The sequence below is a fragment of the Ovis aries genome, chromosome 17 (genome assembly GCF_016772045.2).
Source record: "Ovis aries strain OAR_USU_Benz2616 breed Rambouillet chromosome 17, ARS-UI_Ramb_v3.0, whole genome shotgun sequence".
Lineage (NCBI taxonomy): Eukaryota > Metazoa > Chordata > Mammalia > Artiodactyla > Bovidae > Ovis > Ovis aries.
The window spans coordinates 39,344,890-39,364,281 of NC_056070.1; positions in this window are offsets into that span (position 1 = coordinate 39,344,890).

The window sequence follows — 19,392 nt, forward strand, 5'->3', positions numbered from 1 at the left end:
CCTCCTAAAAAAAATCCCAGTAGAGTGCTATACCAAAGCTCAAACTCTTAAATGAATACAAGAAAAATCTAATACTCAATTTTAAATTTACAAATTGTTCATCCAGTCAAATACAAAGCATGAAAAAGTGAGAAACACCCCCATAGCCTGAAGTAGAAACAGACACAGAAAGGGCAGAGATAACAGAATTGCCAGACAAGAGCTTAAAGCGTCTATTATAAATCTTACAAATATATTCAAGAATGTTTTAAGTTGAGCACAAACAAAGAAAACACGGAGAAAATTTTAAAGATCCTAATTGAATTTACAAAAAAAAAAAGAAAACCTATAATATCTGAAATAAATAATATGTTGTTTAGGATTCATGACAGATTCAATACTGCAGAAGATGTGAAAACTTGCACATAATATGATAAAAATAATACAATAAAAAGCTTAACAAGAAAAAATATATCCACAGAAAGGTATGAGGCAATATCAAACACTTTCACTTATGTGTCTCTGAAGATTGAGGAGGAGAAAAAAGAGATGGAGGGAAAAAAATTTGAAGAAATAAACCTCAAACATTTTACAAATTTGGTGAAAATGATTAACTTTTAGATCCTAGATAATCAGCAGACAATAAGCGGTAGAAATATATTAAAAATTACATCAAGAAGCATTATAAAAAAACAAGTACAAAGTAGGAGAAAATATTTGTAAACAAGTTATTGATAAAGCATGTCTATCCAGAATAAGAAAAGAACTCTCAAAACACAATAATAAGAAAAGGAAACTAATAAAAATAATGGACAAAAGATTTAAAATATAATTCAACAAAAAACTTAAACAGATGATAAATAAGCACATAAAAAATGCTTAATTTCATTAGCCATTAGGAAAATGCAAACCACACTGAGATATCATTATGCATGGTAACGATAACCCTGAATGCAAGACAGCAAAAGAGACACGGATGTATAGAACCGTCTTATGGACTCTGTGGGAGAGGGAGAGGGTGGGATGATTTGGGAGAATGGCATTGAAACATGTATAATATCATATAAGAAACGAATTGCCAGTCTAGGTTCAATGCAAGATACAGGATGCTTGGGGTGGTGCACTGGGATGACCCAGAGGGATGGGATGGGGAAGGAGGTGGGAGGGGGGTTCAGGATGGGGAACACGTGTACATCCGTGGATTTTTCATGTTGATGTATGGCAAGACCAATGCAATATTGTAAAGTAAAAAAAAAAATAATAATAATAAAAATTTTTAAAAAAAGAAAGACTGAAATGAAAAGACCAATAATACTGATGTTGGCAAGGGTGCAGAGCAACTGGAAGACAAGCTAAATGATATCCCATCATGGAAAATATTTTGGAACTTTCTTGTAAATTTAGCCTATCATTTACCATATCACTCAGTGATCCTATGTGTAGGTATTTAGCCAAGAAAGTGAAATACTCACGAAGACTTTTACATAAATGTTCAAGCAACTTTATTCACCATGATCCAAGCAGGAAAAAATCCAAAAGTCCATCAACAGGTGACTAGAAAACCAAACTGTAGATTAACCATAGATTGCAGTATTTCTCAACAATTTAAAAAAAAATTGCAATACACTCAAAAACATAGACAAGTCTCAAAATCATTAGGCTGAGTGAAAGAAGCCAAACAATGAGAAAACAAATGTTCTGTTCCATTTGTTAGGTAGGAAGATAGGCATGAGCAACAAGGGATACCTAGCTGAAAAAGACAGCATGCAGGAGCTTCCCAGACAGGGATCACAGGGATCCTTTAGGATGGACTGGTTGGATCTCCTAGAAGTCCAAGGGACTCTCAAGATTCTTCTCCAACACCACAGCTCAAAAACATCAATTCTTCGGTGCTCTGCTTTCTTTATAGTCCAACTCTCACATCCATACATGACTAACTGGGAAAAACCATAGCTTTGACCAAAGGGACCTTTGTTGGCAAAGTAATGTCTCTGCTTTTTAATATGCTATCTAGGTTGGTCATAATTTTTCTTCCAAGGAACAAGTGTCTTTAAATTTTATGGCTGTAGTCACCATCTTCAATGATTTTGGAACCCAAGAAAATAAAATCTGTCACTGTTTCCATTCTTTACCCATCTATATGTGGGACTGCAGTTCTTGGGGTTGCAAAGAGTCAGACATGACCAAGCACTGCACAACAACAATGTAGGACTGGGGTTGGGGGTGGGTGGATGAGGTCTGCCTTCTCCCTTTGATGGTGCTCTATGCAGAGTGCATGGACCCCTCAGAAGTAGCAATCGGTCATTACCTTCTTGTATCTTATTGCCCATGTTTAACCCCAGCTTCATATGTATGCAATTATTTTTAGTCCCTTATTGTTTCTTTGTATCTATTGAGGAGACCTCTGTCCATATGTAAACTCCACAGCAAAGAGTCCCAGGTCCCAGCTGTTTCTCTAGGGGTTTGGGGAGACTACTCAAAGCAAAAAGTACTTTTCAGATAGCAAAATCTTTTAATCTTGACTGTGATGGTTACACAAATATGTAAATTTGTCAAAATTTCACCAAATTTTATAGGTGAACTGTACTGAATGTAAGTTATACTTTAATTAAAATAAATACATTTTTAATAAATAGATTAAAATGCCTAAAAAAATTTAAGCCAATATGTATGATGCTACAAAGTGTAATAAATAAAGTCACGTGGTGATAGGTGACATAAAGAAACGTAAAGCATCAAGGGACATGAGGCATGCCAGAGTGGGAGATGACCTGGAACATTAAGTAGAGTGATCAAGAAAATCTGACGAAACAGAGAGCACTTGAGCAAAATCTTTAGAAATTAAGGAAGCAACCATGAGGCTGACTGGGGAAGAATAAGAGTAGATGCCTAGAGGCTGAGCAGGGCAGCCAGCCAAGAATCAGTGTAACTGGAGCAGACTGACTGGGGGACAGGGTAAGAGGGAATCCCCTAGAGTGGAGGACCCTGTAAAGACTTAGGCTCTCACTCTGATAAGACCCAGTGGGAGATTTTGAGCAAAGAAATAATTTTTAAAATTTTTTCCAGTTTATTAAACTATAACTCATATATTGTATTAAAGATGCACAACAAAATAGTTTGATATATGTCTACAAAATGATTCCTGTGGTAAGTTTATTTAATATTCAACACTTCACATAATTATAAATTTTTTTAACTTTTTATATGCATCATTCCAACAACTTTTTACTTTTTAAAAGGATTATTCTGACTTGTTGAAAACACACAATGGCAGAAGTGACAAAACCAAAGAACAGCAGTAGAGATGTGTTTGGATTCTGAAATCCTTTTGAATTTAAGTAAATAAATTTAGTTAAAGAATGGATATGGGATATAAGAGAAAGAGTGGAGGTAAAAAAGAAAAAATAATGTTGAAACAGCAAGTTGTGTGTGTATATGTGTGTGTTGTGTTGGGGGATAATATTAGGATTTTGTGACGGGACATGTTATTATTTCAATTTTTATTAGCTATCCAAGAAAAGTGTGGCCACTCAGCAGTGGCTACAGGACTGGAAAAGGTCAGTTTTCATTCCAATCTCAAAGAAAGCCAAAGCCAAACAATGTTCAAACTACAATATGATTGTGCTCATTTCACAAACTAGTAAGGTTATGCTCAAAATCCTTCAAGTTAGGTTTCAGCAGTATATGAACCAAGAACTTTCAGTTGTACAAGTAGATTTTGAAGAGGCCAAGGAACCAGAGATCAAATTGCCAACATTCATTAGTAAAGGAGCTCCAGAAAAACACTTACTTCTGCGTCATTGACTATGCTAAAGCCTTTTACAGTGTGAATTACAACAAACTGTGGAAAATTCCTAAAGAGACACTAATACCAGACCACTTATCTGTCTCCTGAGACACCTGTATGCAGGTTAAGAAGTGATGTTTAGAACCAGAATGTATAAGAATGTATAATTGAATCGCCAGTCTATGTCTGACGCAGGATACAGCATGCTTGGGGCTGGTGCATGGGGATGACCCAGAGAGATGTTATGGGGAGGGAGGTGGGAGGGGGGTTCATATTTGGGAACGCATGTAAGAATTAAAGATTTTAAAATTTAAAAAATAAAAAAACTAAAAAAAAAAAAAGAATGTATATTGTCACTCTGCTTATTTAACTTACATGCAGAGTACATCATGCAAAATGCCAGGTTACGTGAATCACAAGCTGGGTTCAAGATTGCCTGGAAAAATATCAACAACCTCAGTTATGCAGATGATTGAGTAAATGGCAGAAAATGAAAAGGGTAATGGCAGAAAGTAAAGAGCTTCTTGATGACGGTAAAAGAGGAAAGTGAAAATGGCTGGCTTGAAACTCAACATTCGAAAGACCCAAGAACATGGCATCCAGTCCCATCACTTCATGGGAAATAGAAGAGGAAAACCTGGAAGCAGTGACAGATTTTATTTTCTTGGGCTCCAAAATCACTGCAGACGTTAACTGCAGGGATGAAATTAAAAGACGCTTGTTCCTTGAAAGGAAAGCTATGACAAACCTAGACAGCATATTAAAGAGCAGAGACATCACTTTGCCAACAAAAGTTCATATAGTCAAAGCTATGGTTTTCCTAGTAGTCATGTATGAATGTGACAGTTGGTCCATAAAGAAGGCTGAACACTGAAGAATTGATGCTTTCAAACTGTGGCACTGAAGAAGACTGTTGCAAGTCCCTTGGGCTTCAGGGAGATCAAAACCATCAGCCCTAAAGGAAATCAACACTAAATATTCACTGGAAGGACTATTGCTGAAGCTGAAGCTCCATTGCTTTGACCAGCTGATGTGAAGGGCTAACTCACTGGAAAAGACCCTGATGCTGGGAAAGATTGAAGGAAAAAGTAGAAGGTTAAGAGGATCCAGCAGAGGATAAGATGGTTCAATAACATCACCAAATCAATGGACATGAATTGGAGCAAAACACCAAGAGATAGTGGAGGACAGAGGAACCTGGCAGGCTACAGTCCATGGGGTCAAAAAGAATCAGACATGATCTAGTGACTGAACAAGTCGTGTCAAATGGAATATGTATGGAGCTTGGAAGTTATCACCATGTGGATGATATCTAAAGGCATGTTACCAAGCAAGATGGCCACCAGAGGGAGTATGTTTACAGAAGAAATGAGATCTGAGGACAGCGCTCAGGGATCTCCAATGTTAAGAGGTCAGGGAGCATCAGGGTGAACCAGCATAATGACTGAGAGAGTGGCTCAGGTGGTGGGTGGAAACCTGGGAGGATGTGGTAGACTGGAAACCAAGAAAGGAAATGTTTAAAGTGAGAGGTCTTGGAAGAGTTGAGGTTTGCTGCTGCTAAGTCGCTTCAGTTGTGTCCGACTCTGTGCAGCCCCATAGATGGCAGTCCATCAGGCCCCACCGTCCCTGGGATTCTCCAAGCACGAACACTGGAGTGGGTTGCCATTTCCTTCTCCAATGCATGAAAGTGAAAAGTGAAAGTGAAGTTGCTCAGTCATGTCTGACTCTTAGAGACCCCATGGACTGCAGCCTACCAGGCTCCTCCATCCATGGGGTTTTCCAGGTAAGAGTACTGGAGTGAGATGCCATTGCCTTCTCCGAGTTGAGGTTTGGAGGATGCCAAATATAAAGAACAGACATTTGGACTCTATGGGAAAAGGCAAGGGTGGGATGATTTGAGAGAATAGCATTGAAGCATGTATATTGCCATATGTGAAATAGATCGCCAGTCCAGGCTTGATGCATGAGACAGGGCCCTCAGGGCTTGTGCACTGGGATGACCCTGAGGGATGATGCACAGGGAGGTGGGAGGGGGGGTTCAGGATGGGGGAAACATGTATACCCATAGCTGATTCATGTTAATGTATGGCAGAAAACACTACAGTATTGTAAAGTAATTAATCTCCAATTAAAATAAACAAATTAACTTTGCAAATTTAAAACTTTCAAGGTTGAAAGTTTAAAGAGAGGGACATGGGAGAAATCCCTGATCATCCAGCGGTAAGTACTCCATGCTTCCACTGCAGAGGGCATGGGATACTATGTGAAAATATAGTAACCAAAAAGTGAATTCCCCTCCCACCAAAAACTTGTAAGATATATACTAGGTCTGACACAGTGAACTATAGCCTGCCAGGCTCCTTTGTCCATGGAATTCTCCAGGCAAGAATACCGGAGTGGGTAGCCATTTCCTTCTCCAGGGGATCTTCCCAACTCAGGGATTGAACCCAAATTTCCTGCACTGCAGGAAGATTATTTACTGTGAGCCACCAGGGAAGCCCTTTTTAATTATCAGTTCAGTTCAGCTCAGTTCAGTCGCTCAGTCGTGTCACATTCTTTGAGACTCCATGAATCGCAGCATGCCAGGCCTCCCTGTCCATCACCAACTTCCAGAGTTCACCCAAACTCATGTGCATCAAGTTGGTGATGCCACCCAGCTATCTCATCCTTTGTCGTCCCCTTCTCCTCCTGCCCCCAATTCCTCCCAGAGTCTTTTACAATGAGTCAACTTTTCGCATGAGGTGGCCAAAGTATTGGAGATTCATCCTCAACTTCAGTCCTTCCAGTGAACACCCAGGACTGGTCTCCTTTAGAATGGACTGGTTGGATCTCCTTGCAGTCCAAAGGACTCTCAAGAGTCTTCTCCAACACCACAGTTCAAAAGCATCAGTTCTTCGGTGCTCAGCTTTCTTCACAGTCCAACTCTCACATCCATACATGACCACTGGAAAAACCATAGCCTTGACTAGACGGACCTTGTTTGGCAAAGTAATAGCTCTGCTTTTCAATATGCTATCTAGGTTGGTCATAAATTCCCTTCCAAGGAGTAAGCGTCTTTTAATTTCATGGCTGCAATCACGATCTGCAGTGATTTTGGAGCCCCCCAAAATAACGTCTGACACTGTTTCCACTATTTCCCATCTATTTCCCATGAAATGATGGGACCGGATGCCATGATCTTCGTTTTCTGAAGTTGAGCTTTAAGCCAACTTTTTCACTCTCAGCTTTCACTTTCATCAAGAGGTTTTTTAGTTCCTCTTCACTTTCTGCCATAAGGGTGGTGTCATCTGCATATCTGAGGTTATTGATATTTCTCCCAGTTCAGTTCAGTTCAGTGGCTCAGTCGTGTCCGACTCTTTGCGACCTCATGAATCACAGCATGCCAGGCCTCCCTGTCCATCACCATCTCCCAGAGTTCACTCAGACTCGCGTCCATCAAGTCCGTCATGCCATCTAGCCATCTCATCCTCGATCGTCCCCTTCTCCTCCTGCCCCCAATCCCTCCCAGCATCAGAGTCTTTCCCAGTGAGTCAACTCTTTGCATCAGGTGGCCAAACTACTGGAGCTTCAGCTTTTGCATCATTCCTTCCAAAGAAATCCCAGGGCTGATCTCCTTCAGAATGGACTGGTTGGATCTCCTTGCAGTCCAAGGGACTCTCAAGAGTCTTCTCCACAATTCAAAAGCATCAATTCTTTGGCGCTCTTCCTTCTTGATAGTCCAACTCTCACATCCATACATGACCAAGGAAAAACCATAGCCTTGACTAGACGGACTTTAGTCAGCAAAGTAATGTCTCTGCTTTTGAATATACTATCTAGGTTGATCATAATTTTTCTTCCACGGAGTAAGCGTCTTTTAATTTCATGGCTGCAATCACCATCTGCAGTGATTTTGGAGCCCCCCAAAAATAAAGTCTGACACTGTTTCTACTGTTTCCCATCTATTTCCCATGGAGTGATGGGACCGGATGCCATGATCTTCGCTTTCTGCATGTTGAGCTTTAAGCCAACTTTTTCACTCTCCACTTTCACTTTCATCAAGAGACTTTTTAGTTCTTCTTCACTTTCTGCCATAAGGGTGGTGTCATCTGCATATCTGAGGTTATTGATATTTCTCGCAGCAATCTTGATTCCAGCTTGTGTTTCTTCCAGCCCAGCGTTTCTCATGATGTACTCTGCATAGAAGTTAAATAAGCAGGGTGACAATATACAGCCTTGACGTACTCCTTTTCCTATTTGGAACCAGTCTGTTGTTCCATGTCCAGTTCTAACTGTTGCTTCCTGACCTTCATATAGGTTTTTAATTATAGATGTTCTCAAATTCTATTGTGCTATTAACAGATATTGTGGATTTCCAGGAAATAATAATCGGAATCAATGTATAGGTATTGTTTGTATACTGTATTCTTATACAAGAATACTTATGTTCTTATATTCTATCCATAGGTTTTGGAGGACTTTTTCATTGTTTTCTCTTTATCATCTGCTTGTTTTGTAACACAACATTTAACACATTCTGCAGCAGTGTTCTGTAGAAGTTGAGTCTGTGAAACCATATGGTAAAGCAGTGGTCTACAAACCACTTTTATTACATATTCTTACCAACCAGTACTTTGGCCACCTCATGTGAAGAGTTGACTCATTGGAAAAGACTCTGATGCTGGGAGGGATTGGGGGCAGGAGGAAAAGGGGACGACAGAGGATGAGATGGCTGGATGGCATCACCGACTCGATGGACATGAGTTTGAGTGAACTCCGGGAGTTGGTGATGGACAGGGAGGCCTGGCGTGCTACAATTCATGGGGTTGCAAAGAGTCAGACACGACTGAGTGACTGAACTGAACCAACTGACCAATAAAAATATTTGAACATGTTTTATTTATGCATTATTTATGCATTTTCTTATTTCTATTTGTCACAAGAGGTTACAATGAGACACTATCTCAGCTTTAAACTGAAGACCCAAAGACCAAATATAAAACAGTAATGATCAGTTACTTCCATATTCCAAGGTGAAGTGTAGACAAAAATGGTCGAATTTTCAAAGAAGTAGTCATAAACCATTCTCCCAACCCTTGCCCCTACCACACACTGACTAAAAGAGACTTTAAGAGAATCAAAGTCAATGTCGCATTGTGGTTTGACTTGCATTTCCCTTATGATTACTGATGTTGAGCATCTTTTCATGTGTCTGTTTGTCATCTGTATGTCTTCTTGGAAAAACATCTATTCAGATCCTCTGCTCATGTTCTTGTTGGGTTTTTGGTGGGGTATACATTGATTTCTATGAGGTCTTTAGATATTTCAGACGTTAAACACTTACTAGTCACATTTGAAGATATCTTCTCCAGTTCAACAGGTTGCCTTTTTGTTTCTTAATAGTTTCCTTCACTGTGCCAAAGCTATTAAATTTTATAAGATCTCATATTTAATTGTGCCTTTATTTCCTTTGTCTGAGGAGATAGATCTATATATATATAATGATGGTGTGATCACTACCTAGAGCCAAACATCCTGGAAAGTGAAGTCAAGTGGGCCTTAGGAAGCATCACTACAAACAAAGCTAGTGGAGGTGATGGATTACCAGTTGAGCTACTTCAAATCCTGATAGATGATGCTGTGAAAGTGCTGCACTCAGTATGAGAGCAAATTTGGAAAACTCAGCAGTGGCCACAGGACTGGAAAAGGTCAGTTTTCAATTGCAGTCCCAAAGAAAGGCAATGCCAAAGAATGTTCAAACAACTGCACAATTTCACTCATCTCACACGCTAATAAATGGCAACCCACTCCAGAACTCTTGAGCTGGGTGGGCTGCAGTCCATGGGGTCGAGAAGAGTCGGACATGACTGAGAGACTTTGCTTTCACTTTTCACTTTCATGCACTGGAGAAGGAAATGGCAACCCACTCCAATGTTCTTGCCTGGAGACTCGCAGGGACAGGGGAGCCTATTTGGCCGCTGTCTGTGGGGTCGCACAGAGTCGGACATGACTGAAGCAACTTAGCAGCAGCAGCAGCACACGCTAATAAAGTCATGCTTAAAATTCTCCAAGCGAGGCTTCAGCAATAAGTGAACTGTGAACTTACAGCTGTTCAAGCTGGTTTCAGAAAAGGCAGAGGAACCAGAGATCAAATTGCCAACATCCGCTGGATCATCAAAAAAGCAAGAGAGTTCCATAGAAACATCTATTTTTGTTTGATTGACTATGCCAAAGCCTTTGACTATGTGGATCACAATAAACTGTGGAAAATTCTGAAAGAAGTGGGAATACCAGACCACCAGACTTGCCTCTTGAAACACCTGTATGCAGGTCAGGAAGCAACAGTTAGAACTGGCTGGAACAATAGACTGGTTCCAAATAGGAAAAGGAGTAGGTCAATGCTGTATATTGTCACCCTGTTTATTTAACTTATATGCAGAGTATATCATGAGAAATGCAGGGCTGGAAGAAGCACAAGCTGGAATCAAGATTGCCGGAAGAAATACCAATAACCTCAGATATGCAGATGACACCACCCTTATGGCAGAAAGTGACGAAGAACTAAACAGCCTCTTGATGAAAGTGAAAGAGGAGAGTGAAAAAGTTGGCTTAAATCTCCACATTCAGAAAATGAAGATCATGGCATCTGGTCCCATCACTTCATGGGAAATAGATGAGGAAATAGTTGAAACAGTAGGTGACTTTATTTTTCTGGGCTCCAAAATCACAGCAGATGGTGATTGCAGCCATGTAATTAAAAGATGCTTACTCCTTGGTAGGAAAGTTATGACCAACCTAGACAGCATATTCAAAAGCAGAAACATTACTTTGCCAACAAAGGTCCATCTAGCCAAGGCTATGGTTTTTCCAGTGGTCATGTATGGATGTGTGTGTGGGACTATAAAGAGATCTGAGCACTGAAGGATTGATGCCTTTGAACTGTGGTGTTGGAGAAGACTCTCGAGAGTCCCTTGGACTCCAAGGAGATCCAACCAGTCCATCCTTAAGGAGATCAGTCATGGGTGTTCATTGGAAGGACTGATGTTGAAGCTGAAACTCCAATACTTTGGCCACCTGATGCAAAAAGCTAACTCATTTAAAAAGACTCTGATGCTGGGAAAGATTGAAGGCAGGAGGAGAAGGGGAAGACAGAGGATAAGATGGTTGGATGGCATCACTGACTCAACGGACACGGGTTTGGGTGGACTCTGGGAGTTGGTGATGGACAGGGATGCCTGACGTGCTGCAGTTCTTGGGGTCACAAAGAGTCGAACATAACTGAGAGACTAAACCGATGTCAAAGGTGTTTTCTTCTAAGAGTTTTATGGTTTCAGGTCTTGTGTGAATTTATTTTTGTATATGGTGTCAGAAAATAAAAAATAATGAGATTTTACCATGTGCAACAACATGTATGGACCCGAAGGGTATTGATTTGTTATTCAGTTGCTCAGTCATGTCTGACCCCTTGCAACTGCAGAATGCCAGGCTTTCCGGTCCTTCACCATCTCCCAGAGATTGCTCAAACTCATGTCCATTTAGTCAGTGATGCCATCAAATCATCTCATCCTGTCATCTCCTTCTCCTCCTGCCTTCAATCTTTCCCAGCTTCAGCATATTTTCTAATGTGTCACCTCTTTGCATCAGGTAGACAAAATATTAGAGCTTCAGCTTCAGTATTAGTCCTTATAATAAATATTCAGGACTGATTTCCTTTAGGATTGACTGGCTTGGTATCCTTACAGTCCAAGGGACTCTCAAAGCATCTTCTCCAGCACCACAGTTCAAAAGCACCAGTTCTTGGCATTCAACCTTCTTTATGCCCCAACTCTCACATCCAGACATGACTACTGGAAAAACCATAGATTGGACTATACAGACTTTTATTGGCAAAGTAATGTCTCTGCTTTTGAATATGCTGTCTAGGTTTGTCATAGCTTCTCTTCCAAGGAGCAAGCATCTTTTAATTTCATGCCTGCAGTCAACATCTGCAGTGATTTTGACCCCAACAAAATAAAGTCTGTCAGTCTTACCATTGTTTCCCCATCTATTTGCCATGAAGTGATGGGACTGGTTACCATGGTCTTTGTTTTTGGAATGTCTTAAACCAGGTTTTTCACTCTCCTCTTCCACTTTCATCAAGAGGCTCTTTAGTTCCTCTTCACTTTGTGCCATAAGGGTGGTGTCAGCTGCATATCTGAGGTTATTGATGTTTCTCCTAGCAATCTGCTTGGCGAAATAAGTCAGACAGAGAAAGACAAACACAGTATGTTTTCACTTAGACATGGAATTCAAAAAATAAAACAAACAAATGAATATAAGAAAACAGAAACAGACCCACGGAGAACAAGCTGGCGGTTTCCACTGGGGAGAGGGGGAGACGGAGCGACAAAATGGGGGAAGGAGATTAAGAGGTGCAAACTACCAGCTATAAAATAAATATGCTACAAGGATATAATGTACAACACAAGGAATATAACCAGTATTTTATAATAACTTTAAATGGAATGTAATCTATAAAATTATTAAATCACTATGCTATTCAATAGAAACAAATACAATGTTATAAATTTATACTTTAATAAATTTTTTAAAAGCATCAAAATCATTTGACCTGTGTCCACAGAAGATAGTGGAGTCATATACTTAGCGTCAGTTCGGTTCAGTTAAGTTGCTCAGTCGTGTGCAACTCTTTGCAACCCCATGGACTGCAGCATGCCAGGCCTCCCTGTCCATCACCAACTCCCAGAGTTTACTCAAACTCATGTCCATTGAGTCGGTGATAACATCCAACCATCTCATCCTCTGTCGACCCTTCTCCTCCTGCCTTCAATCTTTCTCAGCATCAGGGTCTTTTCAAATGAGCCAGCTCTTCATATCAGGTGGCCAAAGTATAGTGGAGTGCTATACTTAGACCCTGAGAATTTTAAAAGCAAGTGATTGGAGCTGGCTAGTTGGTCCCAGATTAACAGAGTGGTCAGGACATCACTGGAAAGTAGCTGCAGCAATGTTAATCAATGGAGCATGTTTAGCCAGGGCCGAATTGTGGAATCCATGGAAAGGGAAAGTTTGGGGCAACAGGACCTCAATAGTGGACAGCTTAATGCCCAGGATCCGAGGGGAAAACTGTAAGAAATCAGACCAGAAGACCTGATATTCAAGTCACAAACAGTGTTTAAAAGTCTCTGAGAAGCCCATAAAATCACAAGAGAGAACAGGAATAACTTGGACTGCCCTTCAGGCCAGAAAGCATAAATGCCAGAATGTAGCAGTCACATTTAAGGAAGAATTTCCTAGGATTCCACTTCTCTCTCCTCATTCAATGCAAATGGTGCCAGGCTCCCTTTTCCCAGCCAATCCTGAAGGATCCAGAGGAGGCTCCTTGGGTTTGGAGGAGAGCTGGTTGATGAGAAAGGCAAGATAGGGTGTGACAAAGGGGCCATCATGGAACCATCTCCCTCTCAGGTTTCTAGCTGAAGCCATCCTAAAAACAGGAGAAGGAGACTCTAAGTTCAAAACAGTCTTTATTGGCACCGAACTGGATGTTTTAGTCAATAAAATCTGTCTGTTGAGATTAGAATTGATCAGAGATGTTTCTATTACTTAAAGAGCTACCAGAAAACTACAGACTCTGGATGAAATTCCATCCAAGGTAAAGAAAAATGTGGCTCACAGAGCAGATTTAAAGAAAGAGTGGGCAGAAAATAAAGTCGCTCTATGAGTGTGACTTACAGACACATATGCTTGTGTTTTAATATGCTATATGTATTCTAAAATATATATATACACACAAGAAAGAAAACCTGAATGAGTAAAAAACAATGTTTTAAAAATAACTATCTTTTTTAACAGTATAAATTGACCATTCATGACAGCTTTCAGTGACAGAAATATGATTGAAAATGTTTTATCCATTTAGAAAATTTGATTTAACATTTTACAATTCAGCAATTCTTGTTATAAATCTAGTTTGTTTTCATTCTAGGTTTGTTAGTAAGCATAGCTGGAAAAAATAACTCAAAATCTACAAGTGGAAGAAATATGTTATTATAGTAAATCATTATATTTTTCCATCTCACCATCTCACCTATCAAAAGTTTTTTGCTGAAATTCAGCAAATAGATTTTCTCTGATATCCTTCAGTGGTCTAGTATACTAATCATGAATTTCTTTATTTCATTAAATGGTCATTGAACACCCACTGTATGCCAGGCACTGGGTGCAGGGGATACGACAGTGATTTGGGAAAGAAAAAAAAAAGATAGACCTTGCCACTGGGAGGTTCATGGTTGTAGGGAAGGAGATGAATATTAATGAAAACAATCTGTAAATTGTTCAATGACACCTGTGCAAAAGTCAAAGAGGAAAATCTGTGCTTTGGTGAAATCTGTCCTCACTGAGGCACTCGAAGATGCATCTCTAAGGATGCTTGGGCTGAGATTTGAAAGAAGATTTGAAGAAGTAATTGAGCAAATGCTGTTATAATGAAAGTGTTGCTGTTGTCCAACTGCTTTGCATGCATAGTTCTTTTTTTTTTTTTTAATTTTTGTTGTTGTTGTTCAGTCACCAATTCATGTCTAACTCTTTGCAATCCCATGGACTGCAGCATGCCAGGTTTCCCTGTCCCTCACCATCTCCTGGAGTTTGCCCAAGTTCATGTACATTGAACTGGTGATGCCATCCAACTGTCTCATCCTCTGTTGTCCTCTTCTCCTTCTACCTTTCAATTTAATGTTTTAAAATACACTTTAAAAGTTGTGGGATTCCCCAGTGGCTTAGACGGTAAAGAATCCAACTGTAATGTAGGAGATGTGGGTTTGATCCCTGAGTTGGGAAGATCCCTTGGGGGATGGCATGGCAACCCACTCTCGAATTCTTGCCTGGAGGATCCCATAGACAGGCTACATTCTGGCAGGCTACAGTCCATAGGGTTGCAATGAATCGAACACAACTGAAGTGACTGAGCACACAAGTGAAAAAGGCTTTAAGCAAGCTTTAAACAGCTAAGAAAAATCTGTTTTTAAAGTTTTTTTTTTTTTTAAGAAAGAATGTGTGAAAATTTTTATAGGCAATGCCATCATTTTCAGGCAAAAAATCACATAATCATAGAAATATTTGGGTAAATGGGAAAGTGATAGTTGTGATTGACCCATTAATTGGTATTCTCTTCTCTCATCCTTTCCTTTCTCTGTCACTCATCCCATTTTTATTTTCTTCTTACCCCTCCTTATTTTTTCTCACATGTTTAGGCCACTGATTGTCCAGAATACTGAGTGGTCTCAGCAGTTGGTGTTAGAATAGTGACTGCTACCCAGGCCCAAGGGGTGGATGAGTGATGTTCTCCTCTGAGATCTCAGTTTGTCCAAGGACTAGCCAGTCATCAGCGCATCAAGACAGCCTGAAGCCAAGAGCAGATTTTTTTCTAAAGATTAAAGAGAAGGGGGGGCCAAATATGAGTCCCCCAAACAAGAAACCAAACTCTTGGAATGAAAATTTGATGTTATAGACATTCACAGTGTTGTAGAAATTTGCAGACACTAGTCCATCCAGGACTAGTGTTCTAGACTCCCACCAAAAATGATGAGTTCTGTCCAGAACGTCACACATTAAGTAGAATCTGATAACCGGATTCAAAACAAGTGGGAGTGAATTCTGGAGGGGCAATTCTGGAAAGAAATAGATATGTTTATCACACTAAGGGCAAGGGACAAATCTGTAATCTTGGAGTTGCATGGGAAATGCAAGTAATTGAAAGAATTTTTTTTTCCCCATCAATCTGAAAGGAGTAGCATGTTGGTATCAAATCCTTACTTTATAAAGTGCCCAGTAAGTTAGAAAACTATTTGGGTCAAAATTTCATTTTAATTTTATCATTTAACATATGGCTGGATTTAAATTTGTTTATAGAGAACCCATAAGCATGATGTTTGCACTTTTTCTCAAGTGGTATAAAATTTTATTGTAGAGATGCTATCCTGAGAAAGTTATTTATCTGTTCTTTAATACAATTTGTCTTCTAAAATTCCAAACAAATAGAACCAGTGCTTTCCTTCCTAAAAACTATTATTATCACAGTGCCTTAACTTATATCCACCAAATTTATGCTTTAATTTGACCTCCACCAAAATCTTCACTGTCTCATTTTAGTTTTAACAATTATAGTTTTCCTTCCATCATCCCCGCTTCTGCATTTCATACACTGTTTTGAGACAAGTCAGAGGTAAACCAGGCTTATGATGATGTTCTCATGAAGAGACTAGGTCATCAGTGGTAAAATCACAGGAAAACTGCATCAATAATAAATAAAACAATGAGTTATCATCTCACAGCAGTCAGGAAGAACATAATCAAAAGGTCTACAAGTAAGATGCTGGAGAAGGTGTGGAGAAAGAAACCTTGCTACACTGTTGGTGGGAATGTAAATCGGTGCAGCCTCTATGAAGAACAGTAAGGAGGATTCTTAAAAAAAAAAAAACTAAAATTAGAGCTAACATATGATCCTACAGTCCCACTCTCGGTCAAAAATCTGAAGAAAACCATTATTTAAAAGGATACATACACCCCGATGTTCTCAGCAACACTATTTACATGTAAATAATGTAAAACATGAAAACAATGTAAATGTCTATGAGGAGACGAATGGATAAAGTTGTGGTGCATGTGCACAATGGAATATTACTCAGCCATAAAAATAAAAATGAAACGATGCCATTTTGCAGCAGCATGGATACACCTAGAGATGATCAGACTAAGTGAAATAAGTCGGACAGAGAAAGATAAATATATGATGTTGCTTATATGTGGAATCTTAAAAAAAAATGGTGTGTGTGTGTGTGTGTGTGTGTCTGTGTGTCCAGTCATTCAGGTATGTCCGATTCTTTGCAACCCCACAGACTGTTGCCTGCCAGGCACCTCTGTCCATAGGATTCTCCAGGCAAGATTACTGGAGTGGGTGGCCATTCCCTTCTCCAAGGGATCTTCCCTTCCCAAGGATCTAACTTGGATCTCCTGCACTTCAGGCAGATTCTTTACCATCTGAGCCACCAGGCAAGCCAACCTATCCCCAAGTGATATAAATTATTTATAAACAGAAATAGACCCTCAGACATAGAAAACAAACCTATAGTTACCAAATGGGACAGGTGGGTAGGGCTAAATTAGGAGTTTGGTATAAACAAATATACACAGCTATACATAAAATACATAACCAAAAAAGACCCACTGTATAGCACAGGGAACAATACTCAACATTCTGTAACAACCTATAAGGGGAAAAATCTGAAAAAGAATAGATACATATATATGTATAACTGAATCGCTCTGTTCTACACCAGAAACTAATGCAACATTATAAATCAACTATACTTCAATTAAAAAATATAGAACTAAATTTAACACACGCAGGCTAAGTAGAAAAACATCTAGCCATTGCCCACTTGCATTTCACTTTTCACTTAGTTTGAGGTTGTTAGTTGGTTGGTTGGTTGGTTGTTTTGTTTTGCTTTTTTTTTAATTCTTCTTTTTATCAGAAAGCTCCTATTTTTCTTGAATTTCTGCCTTCCTTTGACCATTCCTTCCTAGCCTCTACCATGCTGAAATCCACTGCCCTCTTGCTTTCAGGCCATTCATGCACATCTAAGGCACTTCTGTTCTGCCTACAAACAGGATTTTGCTAACATGTTCTCCTTAGGTTCTACCCATTATTGCAATTATGGCTCAATCTTCTTTCTGCTCTACTTCAATGTTTTTTTAGAGTTCACTGCCCATTCATTTTTCTCTCAACTTTTTCTTATTCCTTGCTTTTAGGAGAAGAATAAGGGAAGAAGGGTTGCTATTGTTGGTTTTTTCTTTTTTTAACAGAAAAATCCATTTTTATGGAGGATTTGGAGTTCCTATTTAATGTACAGCCAGACAGAGTGCCCTTTTAAACTGGATGTTTTCTATATAAAAGAGCACACAAAAGTACACTTTCTAATGAAGAGCATCAAAATCTGCTAAACTGTAGAATTTTAAGAACCAATAGAGACCTTGAAGGCCATTTAATCCAAAGCTCTTACTGTATAGGTGAGAGCAAAAGGAAACCAAAAGTCATTGATCCTTTTAGTGTATCAGGTTTTGTGTTTTATGTTGTTGCTGTTGTTGTTACAGTTTTATACTTGTCAGCAAGTATATCCTCATACTCATCCCAAGAGTTATATATTCTGATTGAAACCAGAAATATTCAGTAAGCACCTTCTCAATGCCCTGTCCTAAGGGAAACATGAGAAACCACCATGCAAGGAGCACCTTTTACTTTCCACACGCTTGATACCCTATTTCATATAATGACACAAACATTACTGATTCGTTTTGCATAAAATGAAACCGAGTCTCAGAGATGATTAGTCACTCACCAAGGATCACAAGGCTGAAAGAATCTAAAACCCGGTCTGTCTCAAGCCACAGCCTTTTTGTTTGGTTGCTTATTTGGGGCTGTCTACTCAAGATAAGTTAAACCATGTCAATTTCTCAACCAGATGATGGGAAGCTGCAGAGTTCTCAAACCAAATAGCAATCTGACCTTCTAAAGTCTGACCCTTCAAGCTTTGTCATCTGTTTACTCATAATTATGGGCATCGTGACTGGTGGGGCAGCCTCTTCGTGTCATTTTGGTATGTGTTTAATTGATGTATTTGTGATATTATCAAGAAGACAGAATAGAAGTAAGGGGCAACATTGTTGTTGTTCAGTTGCTGAAACATCTCCAAATCTTTTTCACCCCATAGACTTCAGCATTCCAGGCCTTTCTGTCCTTCACTATCCCCTGGAGTTGGCTCAAACTCATGTCCATTGAGTCAGTGAAGCCATCTAACCATCCTATCCTCTGTTTTTCCCTTCTCCTCCTGCCCTCAATCTTTCCCAGAATCAGGATCTTTCCCAATGAGTCACCTCTTCACATAAGGTAGCCAAACTATTGGAGCTTCAGCTTCTGCATCAGTTCTTCCAAAGAATATTCAGGGTTGATTTCCTTTAGGAGTGACTGGTTTGATCTCCTTGCAGTCCAAGTGACTCTAAAGAGTCTTCTCCACCACCACAACTATAAAGCATCAATTCTTCAGCACTCAACCTTATTTATGGTCCAACTCTCATATCTATACATGACTACTGGAAAAAGGACAGCTTTGAAAATATAGACCTTCACTGACAATGTGATATCCCTACTTTTTAATATGCGATCTAGGTTTATCATTGCTTTTCTTCTAAGGAGCAAAGATCTTTAAATTTTGTGGCTGCAGTCACTGTCTGAAGTGATTTTAGAGCCCCCAAAAGTGAAAAGGCCAATAGATTTGAGTAATGAATTTTAAGAACTTCCTCCTTTTAAATTAATAAATATCATTATTACTTTAGTTCAGTTCAGTTCAGTCACTCAGTTGTGTCCAACTTTGCGACCCCATGAATCACAGCACACCAGGCCTCCCTGTCCATCACCAACTCCCGAGGTTCACTCAGACTCACATCCATCAAGTCAGTGATGCCATCCAGCCATCTCATCCTCTGTCATCCCCTTCTCCTCCTGCCCCCAATCCCTCCCAGCATCAGAGTCTTTTCCAATGAGTCAACTCTTCGCATGAGGTGGCCAAAGTACTGGAGTTTCAGCTTTAGCATCAGTC